We start from the raw sequence: 25,101 nt of genomic DNA on the forward strand, positions 1-25,101 counted from the left end.
TGCCCCTCTACTCACCAATTTCAGAGTTTCAGATCCTTTGCCTCTCTGATATGGTGTGCTGCCATCTTGGATCCACCTTAAAGTAATTTTGCTTTCATTTGAAAACATATTTTTGGTTTGGTTTGGTGTGTGTGTGTGTTCATTTTGTGGGCACATGTTGACCTAGCATGCTTTCCCTATCACTCTCTCCCTATCTTTAGACAGGGATCACTGAACCAGAACTCACAGATTGGCTGACTAGCTGGCCAGGGAGTGTCTAGGACCTGCCTGTCTCTGTTGACCCAGGGCGAGGGTTGAAGAAGTGTGTGACCATACCCCACCTTTACATACACACTGGGCTTCAAACTGCAGACCCTCAAGCCTATACTGTGCCATTTTCCCTACTAACCTACTTACTCAGTAACCCAAATACTAAGATAATGTCTGTCAGGCAACAGCCCCGTGACTTATCCCAACTAATAAATGTGTTAGTCTGTACAGGGGTAGAATTGGTGTATAAAACAAAGAAAGTCAGAATGTTAAGGCATTACAAGTGGTTTCATATGTGAGTTACTCTCCATTTAGTAGGGATCTCTGCTTGTTTTCTTCCTTATCTCTGCCCTCACAGATGGCTGATGTCAGGAACTTTTACATTTCTCAGCTCTCTGGAGAAGCACTAAGAGGCTTTAATTAATATAGGCCTAAAACTTGAAAATATAAGTTATAAGGCAATTAAAAGAAACATAGGTTACAAAGTTAGTATGATTTTTTCAGCCTGCTCACACAAGAAGGACCAGACAGAGCTGGAGCGAGGCAAAATTGCATGTGCAGACCGCCTGACGTCCAGTCCTGAACTGAGGCACTGACCTTCGCAGAGCCTTGAGTGTAAAATGCAGATAATAACATATAGCCTGTAGGTCCTGTAAAACCTACCATGCATCACATGCAATGACTGATGTACCTTCCTTATGTCTATCAGCATGAGCACAGGGCTGACATCAGAACTCAGTCTCCAAATTTCCTGTTGTGTTCTTTATCCTTAGCTTCTGAGACTTCAGTTATAAACACTGGCCTGATCACTTCTTTTATGAAATTTTGGTAAAATATCTGAATATTTTCTTACATTTTTTTAAAAAAACTGAATAATAAATATGAGCTGGTTTTAGTATAGTTTTAAGTTTTAAAACATAGACTCACTCTGTATCCCAAACTGACATCAAACTCACCGTGCTCCTTTCTTTGATTTCCAAGTGTTGAGATTGCAATTTGCATCATCATGCCCAGCTATCACAAAAGTTTTTAAAGATTAATTTATTATTTTTACAGTATTCTGCCTGCATGTACACCTCCACACCAGAAGGGGGCACCAGATCTCACTATAGATGGTTATGAGCCACCATGTGTTTACTGGGAATTGAACTCAGGACCTTTGGAAGAAAAGCCAATATTCTTAACTTCTGAGCCATCTCTCCAGTCCCTCCATTTGTTTTAAAAATAGCATTTAAGAAAGTAATGTTGAGGTGGGAAGGACATCCCAGGTCTTGTGAGTGGGAGACAAGAGGAGCAGGAATTCAAGGTTTTTGTTCCAGAGAGCCTAAAATGAGTCTGTGCCATATAAAATCCTATCTCAAAAGAGAAAGAGTTATTGAAATATTTTAAGAGCAATTTCATTTATTACTATTTTAAAAAGAATTAATAGCATCAAGTCACTGCTCTGTACCACATGGGGTACATTTAGGCATAGGGCAATGCATGGAAAGTTGAAAAATGGAGCCAGGATCCATGGATGCCACAAAAACCGAATGGAAGTTCTGGAGCTATGTAGAGTTCATCTCCTCATGTTGTTAAAAGCAGCAAGGCAAGGCTGGTCTCATCCCCATTGATAAAAGAGCTCTCAGTCTCCTCCTTACCACACTGCTAGGAACGCTAGTGTCAGTTAGAGAAACATTGTTCAGTCTTAAAAGCAGCGTGGTTTGTATGGGAAAAGGAATGCATTTCAAGATGATATTCAACATACGTTACAAAAATCAAAACCAATAGATTAATATCTGCCATTTTAAAAATTATCATGACAGTTTTCTTTAGTAGGTGAAATATGCTACCTCTAATTTTCATATTGTTCCCTTTACTGTCACTGTGATCTGACTGTGGGAACGAGGCTCAACTGCCTGTTCTGCATGTTTAGTATAAGAAAAAATTGTGCTCTATTGTGTGCTTATAATGCTCCTGAGACAGAGGCAGGAGATTGCTTTAAGATTTCAAGGAATTTATCACCAGTCTGGGCAACATAGGAACCCCTCAATATAAAATAAAAATAAAGTAGTCTTAAGACTGAATTTTAAGTAAATATATGTATTTTCCTTAATATAAATAAAAATAATTCTACCAGAACACTTGTAATTCTCATGAAAAAGGTTTGGGGTGAGTTAAAATCTTTTGTAATACAATATGTTTTGATCATGATTTTCCCCCTCCTCCAACTCCTCCCACATCCTCCCCACTTCCCTACTCAGCCAACTTGTGTTCTTTCTCTCTGTGTTTCAAAACGCCCCTCTTCACAAGAAAATCATAACAATCAAAAAACTAGTATGACCAAAAAAAAAAAGTGTGTTTTGTGTTGGCAAGTATTCCTGGGCATAGGCCTGCCCTGAAGTGTGTGGTTATACCCAGTGACACTCCACTGGAGACTGATTGTTCCCTCATCAGTAGGTTCCAGTGGAAATAGCTTCTTGGTTAGGGTGGGAACTTGTGTCCACTTCCCTGCTCAGTGCTGGGTCTCCATCTGGTTGGGACCTACTCAGGTCTTGTGTTTGCAAGTATTTTTCCTGACAGTATTAGTGATGTATAAAGTCCAATAGTTTGAGAGGTTTTATCAAGTGGTCTTTGCAGTGTAGAACATCTCTGTTTATAGAGTTTTTTTTTTTAATTTTGTGGCATACAGTTTTAGAAGTATGATCTAATGATTCTTTGGGTTTCCTCGGTATGTATTGTTATATCCCCTTTTTCATTTCTGATTTTATTAATTTGGATACTCTCCCTGTGTATTTTAGTTAGTTTGGCTAAGGGTTTGTCTAATTTGTTGATTTTATCAAAGAATCAGCTCTTGATTTTGCTGATTTTCTGTATTGTTCTCTTTGTTTCTAGGTTATTGATTTCATCCCTGAGTTGGATTATTTCCTGATGCCTACTCCTCTTCGGTGTGTTTGCTTCCATTATTCTAGAGTCTTCAAGTGAGCTATTAAGTTGCTAGTATAAGCTCTCTACATTTGTTTATGAAGGCACATAGTGCTATGAACTTTCCTCTTAGTACTTCTTTCATTGTGTCCCATAAGTTTAGGTATGTTGTGCTTTCATTTTCATTGAATTCTGGAAAGCTTTCAATTTATTTCCTCCATGACCCAGTAGTCATTAGCTAGAGAGTTGTTCAATTTCCATGAGTTTTTAGGCAATCTATTGTTTCTGTTACTGTTGAAGTCTAGCTTTAATCCATGGTAGTCTGATAGAATACAAGTTGTCATTTCAATTTTCTTATATTTGTTGAGGCTTGCTTTGTATCTGAGTATGTGGTCAGTTTTGAAGAAGATTCCAAGAGGTCCTGAGAAGAAGGCATATTCTTTTGTGTTTGAGTGAAATGTTCTGTGGATCTGTTAAGTCCAATTGACTCATAACGTCAATTAGCTTCATTATTTCTCTGTTTAGTTGCTGTCTCAATGATCTGTCTTTGGTGAGAGAGATGGTTTGAAGTCCTCCCACTGTTAACGTGTGGGGTTCAACGTGTGATTTAAGCTTTAGTAATGTTTCTTTTATGACTGTGGGTGCTCTTGCATTTTGGCCATATATGTTCAGAAATGAAATATAATCTTGGTTGATTTTTCCTTGGATGAGTATGAAGTGCCCTTTCTCATCTCTTTTAATTAATTTTGGATGAAAGTCTATTTTGTTAGATATTAGAATACCCACTCCAGCTTGCTTCTGTGACCATTTACTTGGAAAACCTTTTTCCAGCCCTTTATTCTGAGGTAATGTCTATCATTGTTGCTGAGGTGTGTTTCTTGTTAGCAACTGAATGATGGGTCCTGTTTACACATCCATTCTGTTAGCGTGTGTGTGTGAGTGTGTGTGTGTTTAACAGGGAGTTGAGGCCATTGATGTTGAGAGAGATTGATGACCACTGGTTGTTGATTCCCATTATTTTGATGGTGGTGGTGGTTTTGGTGGTGGTGGTGTTTGTGGTGCTGTGTGTGTGTGTGTGTGTGTGTGTGTGTGTGTATGTGCCCCTTCCCTGTTTTGGTTTATTGTTGTGGGGTTATTTGTTTCCTGTGTTTTTTCTGGGTGTGATTAGCCTGCTGGGATTGCAGTTTTCCCTCTGTCATTTTCCTTCTATAGGGCTGGGTTTGTGGTTAGGTATTGTTTAAATTTGTTTTTGTCATAGAATATCTTGCTTTCTCCCTCTATGGTGATTAACGTTTTGCTGGACATATTAGTCACAGCTGACATATGTGGTGTCTTAGTGTCTGTAACATAGCTGCTCAAGCCTTTCTTGCTTTTAGAGTTTCTGGTGAGAAGTCAGATTTACTTCTGATAGGTCTGCCTTTTTATGTGACTTGGCCTTTTTCCCTTTCAGCTTTCAATATTCTATTTTGTTCTGTACATTTAGTGTTTTGATTATTATGTGATGGGAGAATTTTTTTTTTCTGGTCCAGTCTATTTGGTGTTCTGTAGGCTTGTATATTTATAGGCACCTCTTTCTTTAGGTTGGAGAAGTTTTCTTCTATGATTTTGTTGAAAATATTTTCTGGGCCTGGGAGCTTGGAGTCTTCTCCTTCGATTCCTATTATTCTTAGGGTTGGTCTTTTGCCATTTTCTCAGATTTCACAGATGTTTTGTGTCAGGATTGTTTTATATTAACATTTTCTTTGGCTGATGAATCGATTTCTTCAATAGTATCTTCTACAGCTGAGATTCTCTCTTCCATCTCTTGTATTCTGTTGGTGATGCTTTTGTCTGTAGTTTCTGTTCTCTTCCCTAGGTTTTCCATCTTCAGGATTGCCTCAGATTGTGTTTTCTTTATGGCTTCTATTTACTTTTTAGGTCTTGAACAGTTTTATTCTTTTCTTTCTCCCATTTGTCTGTTTTTTTTTTTCTGTGTTTCTTTGAGGGATTTATTCAATTCCTTTACCTGTTTGATTGTATTTTCCTGAATTTCTTTGAGGGATGTATTTAGTTCTTTTAAGGCCTTAATCATTTGTTTTCACAACCTCAGATTTAAGATTGTTTTCTTGTGCTTCTGGTGTGATAGTATCCCCAGGACTTGCTGTGGTAGGATAGTTGGGTTTGGGTGATGTCACATGGCCCTGGGATTTGTTGCTTGTGTTCTTGTACTGATTCTTAGTCATTTGGTTGACTTTGGTATTAGCAGGCCTGGTGGTCTCTGATGGTAGCAGGTCTCTGGAGTTATAGGTGGAAATCTTGGTCCCAGATGGCCTCAGTCTTCTGGGTTTCCTACTCCTCCCTGATCCATGTGGGTCTGCTACTCCCTGATCCTTGATGTTGCTCTCTGATCAATGCTGATCTCCAAGGCCACAGATTGGAGTTGTTCCTGGGAAATGGCACAGGCCCAGGGAACTGAGGTTTAGGGCTCACAGGGAAGTGGAGCTCAAGCACTCTGGGCTGACCTCAACACTATTGCTAGCAGGCTCTGGCAGGCCAGTATATGGGGAAGCGTGGGGGAGGTTTCACCTGCTACTCTGTGATCTGTGCTGGTCTCCAGGGGTGCAGATTGGTGCGTGTCCTGGGAAATGGTACAGCTCCGGGAACTCAGAGTATATTTTAATTATATTTTTAATTATAGATGTGAATTTCTTCAAAGTAAGAAGTTGTCAGAGGAAATTGCCAGTATATTCAAAGCTACGAGGGATTTGTTCATGTAACGGTAATTTACAAGGGCCATTTCTAATAGCATATGTTTGTTACCTAATAATATGTGATTCATCAGGGTGAATCACATATTATTTCTCTCTCCCTCTCTCTCTCTCTGTCTGTCTGTATCTCGGTCTCTGTCTCTCTGTCTCTCTGTCTCTCTGTCTCTCTCTCTTCATTTTTGTTTGTTTGTTTGTTTTCCCAAATACTCTGTTTTTCTTCCTTTCTCTTGTCTTGTCCTGCCTCTTCTCTGCACAGAGGAAACAAAACTCTTGTCTTGTGAAGCTGGAACCACTTAGACAGTTTCCAGGCTGGATTTGGGTTGCTTCTGCTGCCTCCTTCATCTTCCCTCTGAGTGAGGCCACTCACTACTCTAGCTACCTCCTCCTGCCTCCATCTGGATGTCTGACTCAATCTTCTGACCTAGTACATGGCAGAGGCAGGGCACTCAAAGGTGGCTCCTGAACCTGGTTATTTACACCCTTAAATTAGTAAGGACTTCCTAGTGGCAAGCAGTGGGAACCCACCTTAAACTGAAGCCAAAGGAGACTGTATTGTCTGACTGACTGAGAGGCAGCCTCTGCAGAGGGCATGGGCTGACAGTTGGGGTGCAGTTTTCTCAGAGGGAGAGCTGCATGGTTATAGAGCATGGCTCCCTTCCCTTGTCTCAGTTCCTCATGAGTCCAAATACACCTCTGTGTGTAACTGCAGTTCTGTGGTTGAGCATGGTGTATGGTAAGAGTGACCCTGAGAAGCTTCCATTTCACTGATGTTTGGCACTGCGTAAAAGTTTACAAGATCAATAGAAATCAAACCAAAATTAAAGGGCTGCTTTGCTCAAATTCTGCTGCTCAAATGAAAATTCACTTCAGTTTGGGAAGACCTTAAGTTGCAGGCCACAGATAGGTTTCTTTTCCTCAGGGAGAACATTTTGTGAATTCCTGGGTCAGAAGAGAATTACCTATGGTATCAGGTAAAACCTCAGGTACATTCCAAAGTCTTTGTCTGGTTCTTTCTTTTGGTGTTTCTCTCTCTCTCTCTCTCTCTCTCTCTCTCTCTCTCTATATATATATATATATATATATATATATATATATATATATATATATATATATCTCGGTCTCTGTCTCTCTGTCTCTCTGTCTTTTTCCGTGTGCACACGGTGCATATATACAGGTGCTTTTGGAAGCCAGACAAGGGCATCAGATCCCTTCGAGGTGGAGTAACAGGCATTTGTGAGCTCTCTGATGTGGGTGCTGGGAACCGAACTCAGGTCCCCTAAAAGAGTAGAAAATGCTTTTAACCACTGAGCCATCTCTTCAGCCCTCATCAACTTTCTTCAAAAAAATATCTTTATAAGTGATTTCTCCATCATGGAATGACTTTGATTTGTTTTGTGTTTTTTTTTTTTTTTTTTTTTTTTTTTACTTTATGGCTGGGAGAGACATATGGCAGTTAATGTACTTGGCGCTCCTGGGAAGGACTTGGGTTATGTTTCCAGCACCCTGTAGTAGCTGACAACTCTGCAAGTCTAGTTCCAGAGAATCCAATACCGTCCTCTGACCTCCTTGGCTACTGCACACATGTGGTACAGCCAAACATGCAGACAGAACACCTACATCAAAAATAAAAATAAGTGAATCCTTAAAAGTAAAGTTTTTAAAAATTGACACCTAGCCAAGCACTGTGGCACATGCCTGTAATCCCAGCACTCAGGGAGGCAGAGGCTGGTGGATCTTTGAGTTTGAAACCTGGCTGGTCTACAAAGCAAGTCCAGGACAGACAAGTCTACACAAAGAAAATCTGTCTCTAACACAAAGGAAAATAAAACCCAATTTTCACTCAGTTATTTCCATAATGTATATGTGTTTGTGTGGGTCCATGTGTGAAGGTCGGAAGCCAGAGGACAACATAGGAGTTGCTTCTCTCCTTCTGCCATGAGGGTTCCAGGGATTAATTAAAAGTTTTTTGGGGCTCAGCAGCAAGCATCTGTACCGTGGAGCCATGAACTGGCTCACTGCTTAGCATAGGTAAACACAGCTAAGTGTGGTAGGGTGGGCACTGTCATGGATGCTTCTTTAAAACAGCTAACATTTTGGATAACATGTTTTGGAAGCATTTTTGAGCATCTCTCCTGTTCCAGGCTGGCCTCAAATGCAAGTGAATTTTGAACTTTTGTTTCTCCTGCTGAGTGCTGAGACAGAGCTTCTTGGGTGCTGGTGATGGAACTGAGGACTTCCTGAAAGCTACTAGAGCATGCTACCAACTGAGCTACATTTCCAGTCCCCCAAAACATTCTTAAGTGACATAGTGTGCTGTTAAGAAATTAAGGAATATTCACATTAAAATGATGTGACAGGCTTAAGGATATTACTCACTTGCCTAAAATGAACAAGGTCCTTGTGTTTCATGCCAACATCCAAAGGAAAACAAAACCTTAACGTTAGGAATCTAGCTCAGTTGTAGGGCATCCATACATGAAGTAAGACAGGCTCTGAGTTCAGTCCTAGCAGAGGTCAGAGACATGGGAACATGGGGTAGTAGACAGGTGAAAATAGTCGTAATAGAGTAAGAATTCTATGGTCACATGAGTGTGCTTCTCCCTGTTTTTCTGCTCTTGGAAGGTGGAATAAGGTGTCCATGGCCAGTAGGACTATGATAACAGGTTAGAGGCCAGTATAGGCTGCATGAGGTTACTGCCAAGTGTAGAGGTCTATGCCTGTAATCCCAGCACTAAGAAAGCTGAGTCAGAAATATGATGAGTTTAAGGATAGCTTAGCTTAGCCTACATGACAAAACACTGTGCCTCCTTCCCCAAATGAGCATGAGGGTGAAGGGATGCCTCAGATGTTATGAGTATTTGTTGTTCTTGCCAAGGACTCAGTTTCAGTTCAAAGTGTCTCCAAGGTAGTCACTTACAACAATTTCTAACTTCATCTCGAGGGGATGTAACATCCTCTCTGTCCACCTGGGGCCCCAGGCACACCTGTGGTATACATACATGCTTCCTGTAGGCAAAACAGTCACACATACATTCATAATGGAGTGAGTGTACACACACAGACACACACACATATACAAACAGAGAGAGAGAGAGAGAGAGAGAGAGAGAGAGAGAGAGAGAGAGAGAGAGAGAGATGGCATCCTTCTGGCTGGAAACACCGTTTCCCAGTAACTTGCTAAATAACAAACACAAAGGGAAAAAGAAGATGCAGACAATGTTTGTTCTCTTGGCCATTGAACGCAGAGCTGTTTCTTTGGCCACATATGCAAGAGTCGACAAAAAAAGTGATATTGTTGCGATGGGGAATGTGCTGTCAAAAAGGCGTGATCATGAATAATACCATAGCAAAACTGGAAGAGTCTACAGTGTTACCCAGCATGCTCTTTTTTTATTAAAGAAGCAAGTCATGAGCAGGATTCCTGGGAAGAGAATCACTGAAAGTATTTATGTGATTAGGAACTCTAAGGGTCAGGGATGGGGCAGTAAGTGCAGGGTGCTTTCCTTGCAAACACGAGGCTTTGCATTCTGTCTCCAGAAACCATGTGACAAAGCCAGGTGTTACTGTTGTGCATGTGTAATCTCAGGGCTGGGGAAGCAGGGAAAGATGGAATCCTGGGGATCTTCAACCACACCAGAGAAGTGAAAGCCCCTCACAACAAGGGAGACACAGTGAAGGTTGTCCTCTGACTTCCACAGATATCCGAACAATGTACCTGCACGTATACCTGCACACACATGAACACACACAGAACTCTAAGTCCTGAGACAGCTTCCTAATATAGGTGAAGGAAATGATCAGATAAAGAAGGAAGCCAAAGAAAGACACAGTGCCAGCCTGCTCCAACCAGAGAAACATACTTGTGAGAACTAAGAAAAACAGTAGAGCAGGCCAATCAGTTCATGTCAGAGGCAGTCCCTGTTCCCATTACTATGGAACCCACTTGGACACTGAACTGCCATGGGCTATATCTGTCCAGGGGTTCTAGGTTATCTCCATGCATGGTACTTAGTTGGAGTATGAGTCTCAGGAAAGACCCCTGTGCTCAGATTTTTTGGTTCTGTTGCTCTCCTTGTGGAGCTCCTGTCCTCTCCAGGTCTTACTATTTCCCACTTCTTTCCTAAGATTCTGCACTCTGTGCAAAGTTGGCCATATGTCTCAGCATCTGCTTTGATAGTCTGCAGGGCAGAGCCTTTCAGAGTCCCTCTGTGGCAGGTTCCTAATTTGTCTCCTGTTTTCTTCTTCTTCTGATGTCCATCCTCTTTGCCTTTTAGCATGGGGATTGAGCATTATAGCCAGAGTCCTCCCTCTTGATTAGTTTCTTTAGGTGTGCAGATTTTATTAGGTGCTCTTTGATCACCTTCCCCTGAGAGGAGAGCAGCCTTACCAGGCTACAGAGGAAGACAATGCAGCCACTCCTGATGAGATCTGATAGACTAGCATCAGAAGGAAGGAGAGGAGGACCTCCCCTATCAGTGGACTTGGGGAGGAGTATTCGTCAAGTAGAGGGAGGGATGGTGTGATTGGGAAGGGAGAGGGTGGGGCTTATGGGGGGGATACAAAGTGAATAAAGTGTAATTAATAAAAATAAAAAATATATACATAGGATACATTGTTGAAAAAAAAAGAGAAAAACAGTAGAATCTATTCGCCATGACATTGTGGCTTAATAGAAGTCAAAAGTCAATAAATTAAAAGTTTTAGACTCTAAAAATATTTTTCTGTTTAAATTAAAGTGTAGTATCCCAAATGCCAAAAAAAAAAAAAAACCAAAAACTTAAAGCAAAAGGGGAAAAAAGGGGGAATCTAGGATTATATGTGAACACAGTAGGCTTTCATCTTGAGAAACTTGTCAGACCAAGGTTGGGACACTTTAATTTTCAAGTCCTCACAGTGTGGAGAAGACTATACCAGTGGCCCAGGGCCAGGATGAGGTAAACCCTCTTCCCAGTGTGGTGATCTCCAAGAGCAAGCCATGAAAATGACTGTTTTTAAGAAAGCCACAGGAGAAATGACCTTTCTCAAATCTTCACACTGACTCCGGAAATAGGAATCTCCTCTCAATATTCTTCTATCCTGATGCTAGATGACCAGGGGATACTATTAAATTACACCTTAACACAATGACCATGCACAGAAATGAAAAGAACGGATGGAATACCCCAGTGTTTTCCACTCTGCTCCAGCAGCTCTAACATGGTCTTTCTTGTACCTCTTATTTAGTCCTGCTCTTCTAACCACCCTCAATTATTCTGACATAAGCACAGATCATGAGATTATTCCTCCTATATACACAACTCACTTGGACTTTGTTATCAAAGCCTGCTCTTCTCACCCACATCTTTTCCCCAAGCTTACTGCAATGACAGCGTCTTTGCTAATGAAGAAATGAGGAAGGACACTTTTAAGGACTGGCCCCACGAGTCACCTGTGGCTGTTGAAGCTCTTGTCAAAGCAGGCCTTTTCTACACAGGTCAGTCGGGGTTTTCCCCTTTATTTGTACGTTTCTGTGTGTGAGTGTTGCCTGAATGTAAGTATGGGTGCCACATGTCTGCCTGGTGCCCTCAGAGGCTAGCCAGGGTTTTGGATCCTGGAACTGGAGAAATAGTTGCCATGAGCCAGCATGTGGTGCTGGAAACAAACCTGACTCCTTTGCAAGAGCAGCCAGTGCTCTTCATGCTGAGCATCTCTTTAGCACCTGAAATAGTCAGTGTTTTGTGTCTGCCATGTAGTCTAATCCCGGACTTGCAAGCAATTTTCTTTATTTCCATTTGTCATAGATCTCTTGGGGCCTCATAAGACCTTCACCTTTCCATAGTTCCCTCAGTGCTCAGCCTCTGGGCTTGGGGATCTTGAGGTCACTTCATCTGACAGGCTTATTCCACTGGCATAAAACTAAGCACCCGGTCTTAACGCATTGTCTTCTCTTGCCAGCCTTGCCTGAGTGTCACGGATGATGTGCTCCTATTTCTAGGGGAGGAGAGCTGGCAATAATGTGAGCAGAGACAGGGGTTCTTCATAATCTGCCTTAAATAGAGGCTCCTAAGTTTGTTCTTCCATCCTGCCCCAGCTACAAGTATATTCTTCCAATATACTCTGTAAGCAATTGATGGTCGGTTGCCTATGTCTGTGAATGTCCCGTATGTCATCATTGTCCAGAACAGACAGAAATCTCTGCCCTCATGGAGCTGCTACTGCAGATCCTGATGGCAAATCTTTCAGGATGATGGTTTGGAAGAGGTTCATCAAAGCACGTGGTGCACAGGAAACTTCAGCAACTATTGCTGACTGTTGCTGACCACCCCACTGAAGGACCAAGAGTCCTGTGTGAACTCTTGTCTTCTGTGCATGGTATTGCCACATAATCCAACTGGAGGAGTAAGCAGGATTTCACTAGTGAAATCTGGAGTCAAATTCTTGTGAATTGACATGTGTATGTGCTGTTGCGGTGACCCCATCTCCTTTTCCTAGGCAAACACGACCTTGTGCGGTGTTTTTCCTGTGGAGGATGTATGGAGAAGTGGGAGGAAGGTGACCACCCATTAGCAGATCACACCAAGTTTTTCCCAAAGTGAGCAAAATGAGTTCTCTTGACTTTGAACTCACTTCATCTGTTATTCCCTCACTGTCCAGGTTTGTTATCTGTGGGTAGTGTCTGCTCACTCTCTGGTTCCCACTGTGAAGGATACATCCATGTATCTTTATTTCTTTCCCCCCTTGATACTCTCCCTGTCTAGCTTTTTTCTCATTATAGTAAGATCTTAATTTTTGTTGGATCTATGTACACACTTTTAAAAACAGGATCTGTGTAGCACAGGCTGTCATAACAATTCTATCTAGTAGGACTTGATCTCATGATCCTCCTGCCTCAGCCACCTAAGCCCACTGCAGAGGCCACATCATGTCTGCCAGTTCTAGGCCTTTCTGATTTTTTTGAGTACAAACTAGTTTTTCTTTTCACCTCCTTTTAGAATGCTTTACAGGTTTCTATTTCTATTGTCTAAGATTTCCTCAGTAGTTTTCTTTTTCCAGGGTTGGGAGTGAAAGCACTGATTTGAGCACACCAGGCAATCACTTTACTATGGAGCTACTCTCACCCCTTTTCTGTCAGTCCTCAAATGTATTTTTATTCCTCTTCTACACATAAGAAAACCCTAGAAAGGTCCACTTGCACAAGGAAATTTGTTATTGTGTAGTAATTAGAATTTTCAAAGCTAAATATCAATAAGCGCAGATTGAAAAGTGGGTATTTCTGGGCAAGGTGGTTGACACATGAAATCCTAGGTCTCAGGAAGCTGAATGACAAAAAATGTAGTTTTGTTTTATATTAAATACTTTGATATGAATTATCCTAAAGTTGATCCATTTTGAAATCCAGCACTTGTAATTAAGAAACAAGAGTCTTTTGATCCGGTTTCCCTGGGAAGGCAGGAAAATCTGCAACTGTGTTGGTGCCTCAGCAGTCTGTGTTGAGGTCCACCAGTGTGTTTTCTTTCCATCCAACACATACATAAAAGTGCTCTAAATTGATTTAGGTTTAATTATCAACATTTAAATGTAAAGGTTTAAATAACCATCTGGTCTTGAGATAGCATGCTAATAGTATCTGAATCACTTAAAATATTCCTTAAAAATGTTTTCTTAGTGTACATTAATACATACAATAACATTGCATATATACATATACATTATGTTTTACATATATGTTATATATATTACAGTTTACTACAATCATGCTCACCACCGTCCTCCCATTACCTTCTCTTATCTCTCTCTAGCTCTTCTCAGTTCTTTTTCTTCTAAAATCACATGTTTTGTGCCCTCCCAGGGCTATATAGCAAGATTTATCCTGGTTTTAAATAAATAAATAAATAAATACACAAAATATTTCTATTTAATTTTGAAGTTAGAAGAGATACAGCAGTGCTCACTTTTTTCTTTTTCTTTTACTTTTTAAAGCATTTGACTTTTGGGTGTTTTGTCTGCATGTATATCTGTGCACTGCTTGCATTCCTGGTGTCCACAGAGGTCAGAAAGAGGGCATCAAATATCCTAGAACTGAGTTACAGGAGGCCGTGAACTGCCTGATATGGGTGTTGGGAAGTAAACCTGAGTCCTCCCAGGAGTAGTGACTGTTCTCCCACTGAGACATTGTAGGCCCCACTTTTTTTCTTTTTTCTTTAGGAGTATGTAGAAAATAGTTGAGAATGCCAGGGCCTTCCTCTCAATCCCTGTGTGGCAAGGTGGGAGAGGATTTGGTTGTACTTAAAGCTTGTTCTAGAATCTATCAACAAACTTTGTTTTATTTTAATTAAAACTAGCATATGTAATGCATATCTACTGTACTTGCATATCTGGTTGAAAGGACAATAACAATAAATCCTGGATGCTGAGTGCTAAAGTCAAGAAGTCAAGGTCTCTCAATGCCTTAGAGGCCACTGTGCCACTCCCTTGTCCTGGTTGATGCTGTCCTCCTCATCCAGGGGGAAACATAGTCCTGATTTTCAGTTACTGTCCTTTTACCGAACACACACACACACACACACACACACACACAATCACACACACACACACACACACACACACACACACATCTACATAAACCTTCAGCTTTGCCTGTTCTTCTTCAGTCGTTTGTTGGTTCTTTTTATTTTAGTTCTATGTGTGTTGTGTGTGTGTGAAAGGGAACAGGAGGTTGAATCCAGAGTGTCATGAGTGAGAAGCAGCACTTTGCCACTGAACTACTGCTCTAGCCCACACATTGTTTAAGACAGAATTCTAGTATGTCTACAGAGTGAGTCCCAGAAAGCCAGGGCTACACAGAGAAACCCTATTTAAGAAAAAAACAATTAAAAAATTTGCTGTGTAGCTGATCTTGATTTGCAGTATAGCTCAAATTTCCCCTGAACTCACATCTTGCCTTAATGAATACTAGATGCACAGCCATTTGCTACCATAATTGATTGGCTTGCCTGCTATGTTTGTTGGGGGGGTGTCAGCTCATAGAGGGGTGTTTGAGACAGAGCACCAGATAACCTGGGATGGCCTCCAACTCAGTATTTAGAGAGGATGGCCTTAAACTCATCCAACTGCCTCTACATTCCAAGGGCTGGGTGACAGACATGCTCCACTACACCCAACATTTTTTTTGTTTTTTAGCTTATTCATTTTTATTTTATACATTGGTGTTTCATCTGCATGTGTGAGGAAGTCAGATCCCATGGAACGAGAGCTATAGACCATTGTGAGCTGTCATGTGGGTGCTGAGAATTGAGCCCTGGTTTCTGGAAGAGCTGCCAGTGCTCTTGAACAGTGAGCCATGTCTTTAGCCCCAGCTTTTGTTTAGATAGACAATAGCAAGATGTAAACTGACAACTGGCAACAATGACCATATCCTTTCATCCAAGTTTCTCTCTAGGACACCCCAGGGCTCTCAGTTGCTAATGGGAGTCTGGAATGAACATAAATTCAGACCTTAACAAGAACAGAATTCCAGAGACTTACAACAAGGTCAAAGTGCAGACAGTATGTGACATGGATTGTTCATTCCTAAGGAGGACACTTCCTCCTCCCAAACTCAGGAGACATTGCAGAAGAGGGGCCCAAGAGGTAAGAAGAGCCAGAGGTTGTAGAGGACAGCTTGGGTTTGTCTTGTTTTGTACACAGCAGGTTCCTTCTCTCAGGAATTCAGTTGCTGTGGTTGCCTATCCATGCAAGACTGTGCCAAATCCAGACAAGCCAAGCCCCACCTCTAGGAGGGGAGCTGTTGACACTTGTTTCTCCTAGAGTCATTCTTCTTCATACCATGGGCCTTGAGATTTCCTGAGCTCTGCTGGATGGCCCTGTGTCCACTCACCCATGAGCAGCACTAATTGAATTCAGTTAAAAGAGGATACAAAGCTGGGAGGGGACCTGACTTGAGGAGGAGTCTGGGGAAACTGAAGAAAGGCAGTGGGGGTTAATATAATCCACATACATTGTACATATTTCTGTGATTTCCAAGGAATAAAATAATTTTTAAAAAATAAAAGGCTTCCAAACCGTGGCTCAAAAAGCTCTGCCACTTTTATCAGCGATTATGGATGAATGAGAGCAACAGAGAGTGGTGTGCAGAGGAGGTAATTGGTGAGGGAAAGGGGAGTGAGTCAGGAGAGGTGCTCAGGGGAATTTTGCAGTTCTGATTGACTAGCAAGGAGATTGCTTCTTTATTACACAGGTTTCAGAGAACGAAGTCCGACTAATGACAGACTAACCTGTCCAAGAAGTGCAGATGATTTGTTTGATTTTTCATTACGAAGTGTTACAACTTCAGTCATCATTAGAAAATATAAACAGAACAGATTTATGCTTATTATAAGCTTTATAACTCCAAGTTATAGAATCTAAAGATTGTGTTATCCAAACCAAACACATTTCTTATATAACAGCTTACTTTTAGGCTGACAGAATTTGTAGTTTTAAGGCACTCCAGACAAACAGAAAACACCTGAACTTTTTTTTATGAAGACCAAATATTAATACCTAACTCCTTTTACTACTTGTGTCATCATCTACACTATAAAGTAGGAACAAGTTATTTTAGTCAATCTATCTTATTTACTGAGTTCTCTTCCTCCAGGGGTGTACCCTCTATGACCCCCGATAGGATATTCAAACTACATTTTCAGAGAGTTCTAAGAGTATTGTAAAGGGAGGCCTTGAATCTGTTACCCGGTTTTCTGGCCAGTCAGAGTTTGTCCTTGTCTTTGTTTCCCCTGCACCAGTTATTCTGTTTGAGTTTGCTAAAGGGCAGATATCCACAAAATATTCCTGTAGTAATGGCCTCATAAAAGAATTTCTAGTTTATGTGCTAATCTGTGCTCAATGATCTCCAAAGCATAAGGAAACCTTCACAACAGTGGCCAGATAATGTAATTTTTCTAAAAGAAAATAACTCAGACATAATTTTCTTGGGAAAAGACAGAAAAAATCATAATGCATAAAGGATTCCCCCCCAAAATAAAACACATAGAGCCTAAAAACCTACAAAAGAGGGAAAGAATGAAAATGATTGCAGCATTTGGCTCACCTATGCTAGAGCCATGTCAAACAGCTGTGCTGGCTTCATTGCTTTTCCTGTTTCCAATTTATATGGCTGTGCCATGAGATGCTCCCAGAGCCATGGTGTGAGGTTGACATAGACGTCTCATTTCTTGCTGAGCACTTGATCATCAATTATTATCTAGCCAAGGTTCAAAGCAGCAGCATTCTTTGCACAGGAACATAAATATTTAGAAGAAATTTTGACAGGATGCCCATTAAGCCAGATAGCATTAGTAGACCCTGCCCTCCTAAGACCTTTATAAACTCTCTGGGCCATGGGCTTTTGACCAGGTTTAGTTTAGGTTTTTGTTTTCTTTAATTTAGGTTTAGTTTCTTTAGTTTAGGTTTTGTTTTCTTTCATTTTGTCTCACTGTGTTGCCCTTTCTGTAGATCAGTCTGGCCTTTGACCCAGAGATCCACTGGTCGTTGAGACCCAAGTGCTGAGATTTACAGGCCTGCACCACCAAACCCAGCTTGACCACATTTAGAGCATCTGTGAAGCAGCCTCAAGCCCAATTCAAAAGCGGTTGGTTATCCCCAAAGATTCAGGCCACTCTTCACCGTTGGCCTCATCTTGTCTGGCATGATGGTGATGTTGTAGAATGCAGGTGGCCCTCCTCCCCCAGCAGACTGCAAAGCCTCTTCCAGTACTGTGACAGGGAGACAGCAGGGAGGAAATTCTGAGTCAGTTCCAGCTTGATTCCTCTCTATCCTTAAAGCAACATGCTCTGTGTATTCAGAAATAGGTCTGTAGTTCTTATTTTGTGAGACAGATCTCTCACTAAACCTGGTGCTGGCCAATGAGACTTACTGGCTGGTTATTGAGCCCCTACGGTCTTCCTGTCTCTCCTTCTCTGGCACTAAGATTACACTGTCCCTATTGCCTTGCTGTTACACAGGTGCTGGAGATCTGAGCCCAGTCCCCATGTTTGCCCAACAAGCATTAAAATTTTATTTAACTGTGTGATATCTATGTTTTTAATCTTAATGTGAATTTCATGTAGTTGACATACTCAGTTCTTGTGGGTTTGTTTCTGACAGTTTGACAAGAATTGAAATGGTTAAAAATTATTGTTATCTAAATTCTTAATTGTACATTTTGTTTAGTATGTTTTAATGTCCTTTGTTGTTCTTTTTCCATGACTCTATAGTTTTCTCATATTTTAATCTGTGAATTTTTATTTATTTTTTACCTTGTTCACTTAGGTAAAGTGTATTTGTGTGTGCACTGTGTGTTCTACATAGGGCCAAAGGGAGACAGCGAATCTCCTTTCCTTTATGTCAAACTCTTGTTCCCTTGAAGCAGGGTCTCTCTCTGAACCTGCTAGCATCCAGCAAGCCCTAGTTGTCCCCTTGCCTCTGCACCCACAATATAGCATTCTGGAAGCTGAGGCTAAAAGATGGCTGTGAGTTCAAGATCAGCGTGGATTATACTATAAAACCCCATCTCTAAAACCCTATCTGCCCTTTTGCTGCAGGCAGTAGTGCTGTGTCACTATTTTTTATTCTTTAAGATTATTTTAGCTGGTTTCACAGACTGGCACTGACTCTGGTCTCACCCCAACACATTCTCCGAATATCCTCATCATTACTTTACAAACCACATGCATTGTTATTGGAACCCACTGACTGAAGGTTATACAGGATGCAAGACTGACAGAGTCACTGAAAATGTTCACTTTCTGTTTCATTCCTGGTCCTGAATCTTCATGTTCTCCATAAAGCTAATACACACACTTAACTGCATGGAACCATTTCATGACTTTTATCTTCTTTGCATAGTTGAGTATTTCTTCAAAACCTGAAGTCCTCTGCAGAAGTGATTCCAGCCCCTGAGAGCCACCATGCACTTCTGGAAACCATGGTAATGAGCCCCGCCTCTTCTCTGACTCAGCAACACATGATTGTGGGGTTGAGCTGTGATTGTCAACTGTAAATGTATCATAATTAGATAGAGTCCACGAGAATCTAAGTAGCAACTGTTACAGGATAGCTATAGATGGGGCTTCACAGTGAACAGTGAGCCCTCCTCCCAGAAGAAGCAGATGCTTGAGACCCTTTTAGACTTCAACTTGATTAAAACACAGACTAAACACATTTCATCTGCCCTTTTGCTGCAGGCAGTAGGCTTGACTTTCTGCTAGAACTTTTGAAACTTAAAGTCACGTGTCATTTTCCTTAGTTGGACTTTTCCTTGAGACAGATTTTCAGTTTGTAGCATAGGCTGATCTTGATGTTTGTGTGGAGCCAAACCTGACCTGGAACTTGTGATCTCTGCCTCAGCCTTAAAAATGCTATGGTTCCAACTGTCTGCACTCAAGTCCAGCTGATTTGACTTTTGGTGTTGTTTCTTGTATTGAAACCAAGACCCCTTTTGTGCTACACAATAACTCTGGACTGAGACATATTTCTGGCCCGTGAATGTGCTTTATAAACAAAGCCAAATGCCAAGTAATAAATCAGGAAATCTATTTTTGCAACAGAAGACACAACTGTCAATCCAATGGTTGTTTGGTAGGTGTGCTATGATTGCTCCCCACAAAGCAAAAGCAAATCTGGGAATCATGGTTCATTTCTACAATATAGCATTCTGGAAGCTGAGGCTAAAAGATGGCTGTGAGTTCAAGATCAGCCTGGATTATACTATAAAACCCCATCTCTAAAAACAAATAAAGCAAAAAAAACCTGACAGCAAACAAATCAGAAAAAATGAAGAAAAAAGGGTGAAAACTGAAAAGATAATCAACTCTGGGTTGATGTGATATGTGTACGATATTTGCGAATTTGAAAATGACGTTGCAAGGTCAGGAAATGTTGTTCAGTTGGTAGAATACATGCCACAAACAGAGTGAAGTCTAGAAGACTTTGGGTTCTCAATGATAACATGTCTCACTATCTTGCAAATTTCAATTTAATAAAGGATTTCTCTTTCAAAGGAAATCATAACTGAAAGCAATCACAAGGACCCAGTTCATCCCACCGAGGCTGGTAGGAACATGAAAGCACATGGGATTCTGTGTATTTGTATATTGGACAGGAAAGCATATTTCTAATTATCTGGAAAGCTCCTAGAGGAGAACACTGAGGTAAAGGGAGCTGTGGGTGAGAGAGTCAGTGCTCCTGTGGCATCTTGAGAGTGAATGCAGGACTACAGACAACTGTCCTCATGCCAGATCCAAACCAGCTAGTGTTAAAGGCATCGTGCAGCAGGTTGGTCTCCTGAGATCCTAAAGGGAAATTAGGGTGCCAGGATATCCAAGTCCCTGTCAAATGAGAGGCCTTAGACATAGTACCCCACATTCTGCTGCTATAGAAAGATGAGAGGGTCTTAGGGTATGGAGGGGGTCATGGGAAGGAGAGGAGAGTCCTAATCCACCCTTAGCAGACAAGCAAAGCAATCAGAGAGATGTGAAGGTACAGCTTCCTCTGCCTCCCTTCTCTCCACAGGCTTGGCTCTGAGGGAAGCCCAGTGGTTTCAAGAGGTAAAGAGTCTGAGTGAGCAGCTGCGAGGCGCCTACACCAAAACCACTTTCTGCCACATGAATTTGCCAGAGGTGTGCTCCAGCCAAGGCACTGACCACTTGCTTGGCTGTGATGTGTCCATAGTTTCAAAGCACATCAGCAGGCCAGTGCAAGGGGCCTTGACGATCCCCAAGGTCTTCACCAATCTCAGCTCTGTCATGTGTGTGGAGGGGGAACTTGGCAGTGGGAAGACAACCTTCCTGAAGAAAATAGCTTTTCTTTGGGCATCAGGGTGCTGTCCCCTGTTGAACAGGTTCCAGCTGGTCTTCTACCTCTCCCTTAGTTCCACCAGACCAGATCAGGGTCTGGCAAGCATCATCTGTGCCCAACTTCTAGAGGCAGGAGGCTGTGTTAGTGAAGCATGCCTGAGCAGCATTATCCAGCAGTTAAAAAACCAGGCGTTGTTCCTGTTGGATGACTATAATGGGGTAGACTTGCTCCCCCAAGTGCTAGAGACACTGATTACCAAAAACTACTTGTCACTAACCTGCTTATTGATCACTTTCCATACAAACAAGGCCAGGTCCATCCGTCCATACCTGGATACAATTCTAGAGATCAAAGAGTTTCCTTTCTATAATACAGTCTCTGTATTAAGGAAGGTCTTCTCAGAGAGTATAACACGTCTGCAAGAGTTTATGGTTTACTTTGGACAGAATGAGGATTTACAGGGAATTCACAAAACTCCTCTCTTCATGGCAGCACTCTGTTCTGACTGGTTTCAAAATCCTTCTGACCAGCACTTTCATGATGTGGCAGTTTTCAAGTCCTATTTGAAGTACCTGTCCTTAAAGTACAAAGCTGCAGCTGAGGCCCTCAAGGCCACTGTGTCCTCATGTGGGCAGCTGGCCTTGAGGGGTCGTTTTTCTTCATGCTTTGAGTTCAACAATGATGACCTCACAGAGGCCGGAGTGGATGAAGATGAAGACCTGACCACCTGCTTGATGAGCAAATTCACCCCCCAGAGGCTGAGACCAGTCTACCAGTTTTTAAATCCTCTCTTCAAAGAATTTCTTGTTGCCATGAGGCTGACTGAACTCTGGGTTCAGACAGACAGGAAGACCAAGATCTGGGAATTCATTATTTGAGACAAATTAACTCGTCCTTGTTGTAGGCTCTGGCCACCTACAACAACTTTTTGAAGTATGTCTCCAGCTATCCTTCATCAAAGGCAGGGCCAGAAGTTGTGTCTCATTTGCTTCAGTTGGTGGATGAGAAAGAGTCACTGAAGAATATGTCTGAAGAAGAGGATTATGTAAAGCACAGAGTAGAACCTTCCTTGATAACACAGTCAATTAAAAAAAAAAATGTGACAGTTTTCTCCTGAAGCTTTTTCTTTGATTTTTTCAGAAAATTTATTGGGCATTGCTCTAAACTTTGCTTATGAAAGCAACACAGTTTCTGCATGTTCTCCATTGATTTTACAATTCCTTTGAGGGAGAACATTGGCTTTAAATGTATTGAATTTCCATTACTTTAGGGACCACCCAGAAAGCCTGTTACTGTTGGCAAGTATTAAAGTCTTCATAAATGGAAAGAAAATGTCACCTAATGTAGGTTACTCAGTCATGAAAAAGTGTTATGAAACACTACAGCCACCAACTCTAGATGAGGACTATGCATCTGCCTTTGAACATATGAAGGAATGGGCAGAAATTTTAGATAAAAATGAAGAGAATTAATACAGTATTTTGAATATCCAATGCAGCCATCTACCCAAAATAAATTCTGGGTATTGGAAACTGTCACCCAAGTCACACAACATCCCTAGGTTGGAAGTTGCAGTGGCCAACATGGGCCCTGCAGAGCAAGCACTGCTCTGGGTCCTAATGAAAGTCTTCTCAGCTTCACAGAATATTGAGCTCTGCTTGTCCAACAGCAGTGGCTTTCTTGAAAGAATCCGCCGGGCTCTGGAGCTGAATAAGACCTCTGTCACCAAATGCTCTGTGTGCAGGCTGGAGCTCAGCACAGCAGAACAGGAGCTGCTTCTCACCCTGCCTGCCCTGCAGTCTCTTGAGGTCTCAGGGACAAACCAGTTACCAGGTATCCCTGAGTGTGCTTTCACAAGCATTCTGGCTGACTTTGTGGTTTCTCATTCTTAGTGTTAGCTGAGTAAACTTCTCAGGCACATGCCATGAATGTGCCATGATAGGAGCGATCTGAATACTCTCACTGTTTGGGGCAGTGTATAAGGCCCAGAATCCTAGAATGGGTTTCAAGTAACTCAGACGACACTAGGAAAATATTGCCACCTTCGTTTCATCTCTCAATGTCCTCAGAAGGTTGCTTGAGTAGCTTGTTGTTGGTAAATGGGGCATTGTGTGTCAGATGATGCTGGAGAACCTTCTGCACTCTCGCTGCCCAGAGGAGGAAATGGCTTCTCCACAGAAGACATTTAATCTGCATAAATAATAATTACGTCTTCTTCTAAGCACTGTTTGATAGTTTTCAGGATAGACTTTATAATGATGTCTTTTAAAATATATTTATTTCAGTGTGTGTGTGTGTGTGTGTGTGTGTGTGTGTGTGTGTGTGTGTTCCTGTGCCTGTGCCCCCCAGAGGTAAGAAGAGAGTGTCAGATCCTTTGGAGCTGTGGTTACAGGTTGTTTCAGCTGCCTAATGTGGGTGATGGGAACCTAACTGTGGTCCTCTGCTGAACAACAGGAGCTCTTAGTTGCCGAGCCATCTTTTCAGCTCCTAGACTTTACTATCTTTCATTCAGTTCATTTCTCAGTTTTTATACCATGGCAAATATTTAATTTTTAAATTTTTTTATTTTTAGTAGCAGCACTTTGATTTTTTTTTAGCAGCCTGCTATATGCTCAAGTATTCTTTGCTCTGTCTGTATTGTCCTTTTTCTTTTTGTCTTTTAACTTTTTTTAACGATATTTTTGTTTTTTTTAATAATTTATTTAATTTTTATTTTATGTGCATTTGGTGTGGTGATGTCAGATCCCTTGAAATTGAAAACCAGATCCCTTGAAAAACAGTTGTGAACTGCCATATGGGTGTTGGGATTTAACCCTGGTCCTTTGGAAGACCAGACAACACTCTTAACCACTGAGCCATCTCTCCAGCCCTGTCCTTTTTCTTTTTAAGAATTACTTTTGAGACTATAAAATATATCATGTCCTTTTTTCCTATCTTCCATCCAAGCCTTTCCATATACCCCTCCTTGCTCTCTTTCAGATTCATGGCACGTTTTTAAATTTAGTTGTTGATATTGATATTGACATATATACATACATGTGTGTATATATATTTCTAATATACTTGTATACTAATTATGTGTATACATTTCTCAATACTTAAATACTTGCTCAGTCTGAATACTACTACTTGTATATATGACTTAAGGGCTAACCATTTGTTAGTACATAACCAACTGGCATGCTCTTCCCTGGGAAGACTGGTTTTCCCATCATTAGCATCCCTTAGGTTTTTATAGTTCTTTATGTAGGGTTGAGGCCTCATGAGCTTTCAATATTTCTTTTTCCTTTTTATTTCTTTTTTCCTTCCTTCTTTTTCTCTCTCTGTTTATTTTGTTTGCCTGTTTTATTGTTTTTACTTACATTTATTTCATTATATTTTTGACAATGTCATACATGAGTGCTGTATTCACATACTTTCTATGCCATGCTCTCTTCCCTCCAACACCTACTGTTGTTCCCCAGTTCCCTGTCAACCTATTCTCCATATCTGTATATATAAACACACATATAAATACAAACTGCTGAGTCTATTAGTGTTTATTGTATATGTATGTGCTCAGGCCTGACCGCTTGGGATTGGATAACCTGCTGGGCATTGTCTGTGGAGAAGCTGAGTCCCCTCTCAGCGTCCACTAAGCACACATAGCTCTTCATCTAGGGGTGGAACTACCCATATTGTTTTTAACTGGTGTTGTCATTGTATAGGCCTTGCTTAGGCAACCACATTGTTGAGATTTTATGGGTGTAGCTTTCTGGTCATTTGTATAGAACTCACTATCTCATAGCAGATATTCTGATTCTCTGGCTCTTACAAGCTTCCTGTCCCCTCTCCTACCATGTTCCCTGAGCCTTGGGTATAAGAGCAGTCTTATATATATCAATTGGGATGGGCTCCACATGGTTGCTTGTTCCCTAGGTTTTGTCCAGTTGTGGACTTCTGTGGTTTATAGTCTCTGTCTTCTATAAAAAAGAAGCTTCTTTGACAGGTGGTGGTGGCATACACCTTTAATCCCAACACTTGGGAGGCAGAGGCAGACAGTGTTCTGTGAGTCTGAGACAGTCTGGTCTACAGAGTGAGTTCCAGGAGAGCCAGGGCTATGCATTGAAACCCTGTCTCCAAAAACCATACACACACACACACACACACACACACACACACACGGAAAAGAAAAAGAAAAAGAAAGAAGAAGCTTCTTTGATTTCTTTGCTGCAGATCGACAGCTACACTTGTCTGTGGATATAAGGACAAGTATTCAGAATGCAGGTAGAAATTACACTTGTTTAGCAATTGGCAAGAGTAGGCTGTCTTTCAGGGTCCATGACCTTACCAGCCACAGGAAGTTAGCTAGGTTTATGGTAGCAGGCATGAATTTCCTATTACTGAG

The 25,101-nt window shown here is 41.4% G+C and overlaps 1 pseudogene; it reads left to right on the forward strand.

Moving 5' to 3' along the window:
- LOC132654877 (baculoviral IAP repeat-containing protein 1a-like) overlaps positions 1-25,101 on the forward strand; it is a 54,392-nt pseudogene that overhangs the window by 11,388 nt on the left and 17,903 nt on the right.

Source organism: Meriones unguiculatus, chromosome 6 (assembly GCF_030254825.1).
Source record: "Meriones unguiculatus strain TT.TT164.6M chromosome 6, Bangor_MerUng_6.1, whole genome shotgun sequence".
NCBI classification, from domain to species: domain Eukaryota; kingdom Metazoa; phylum Chordata; class Mammalia; order Rodentia; family Muridae; genus Meriones; species Meriones unguiculatus.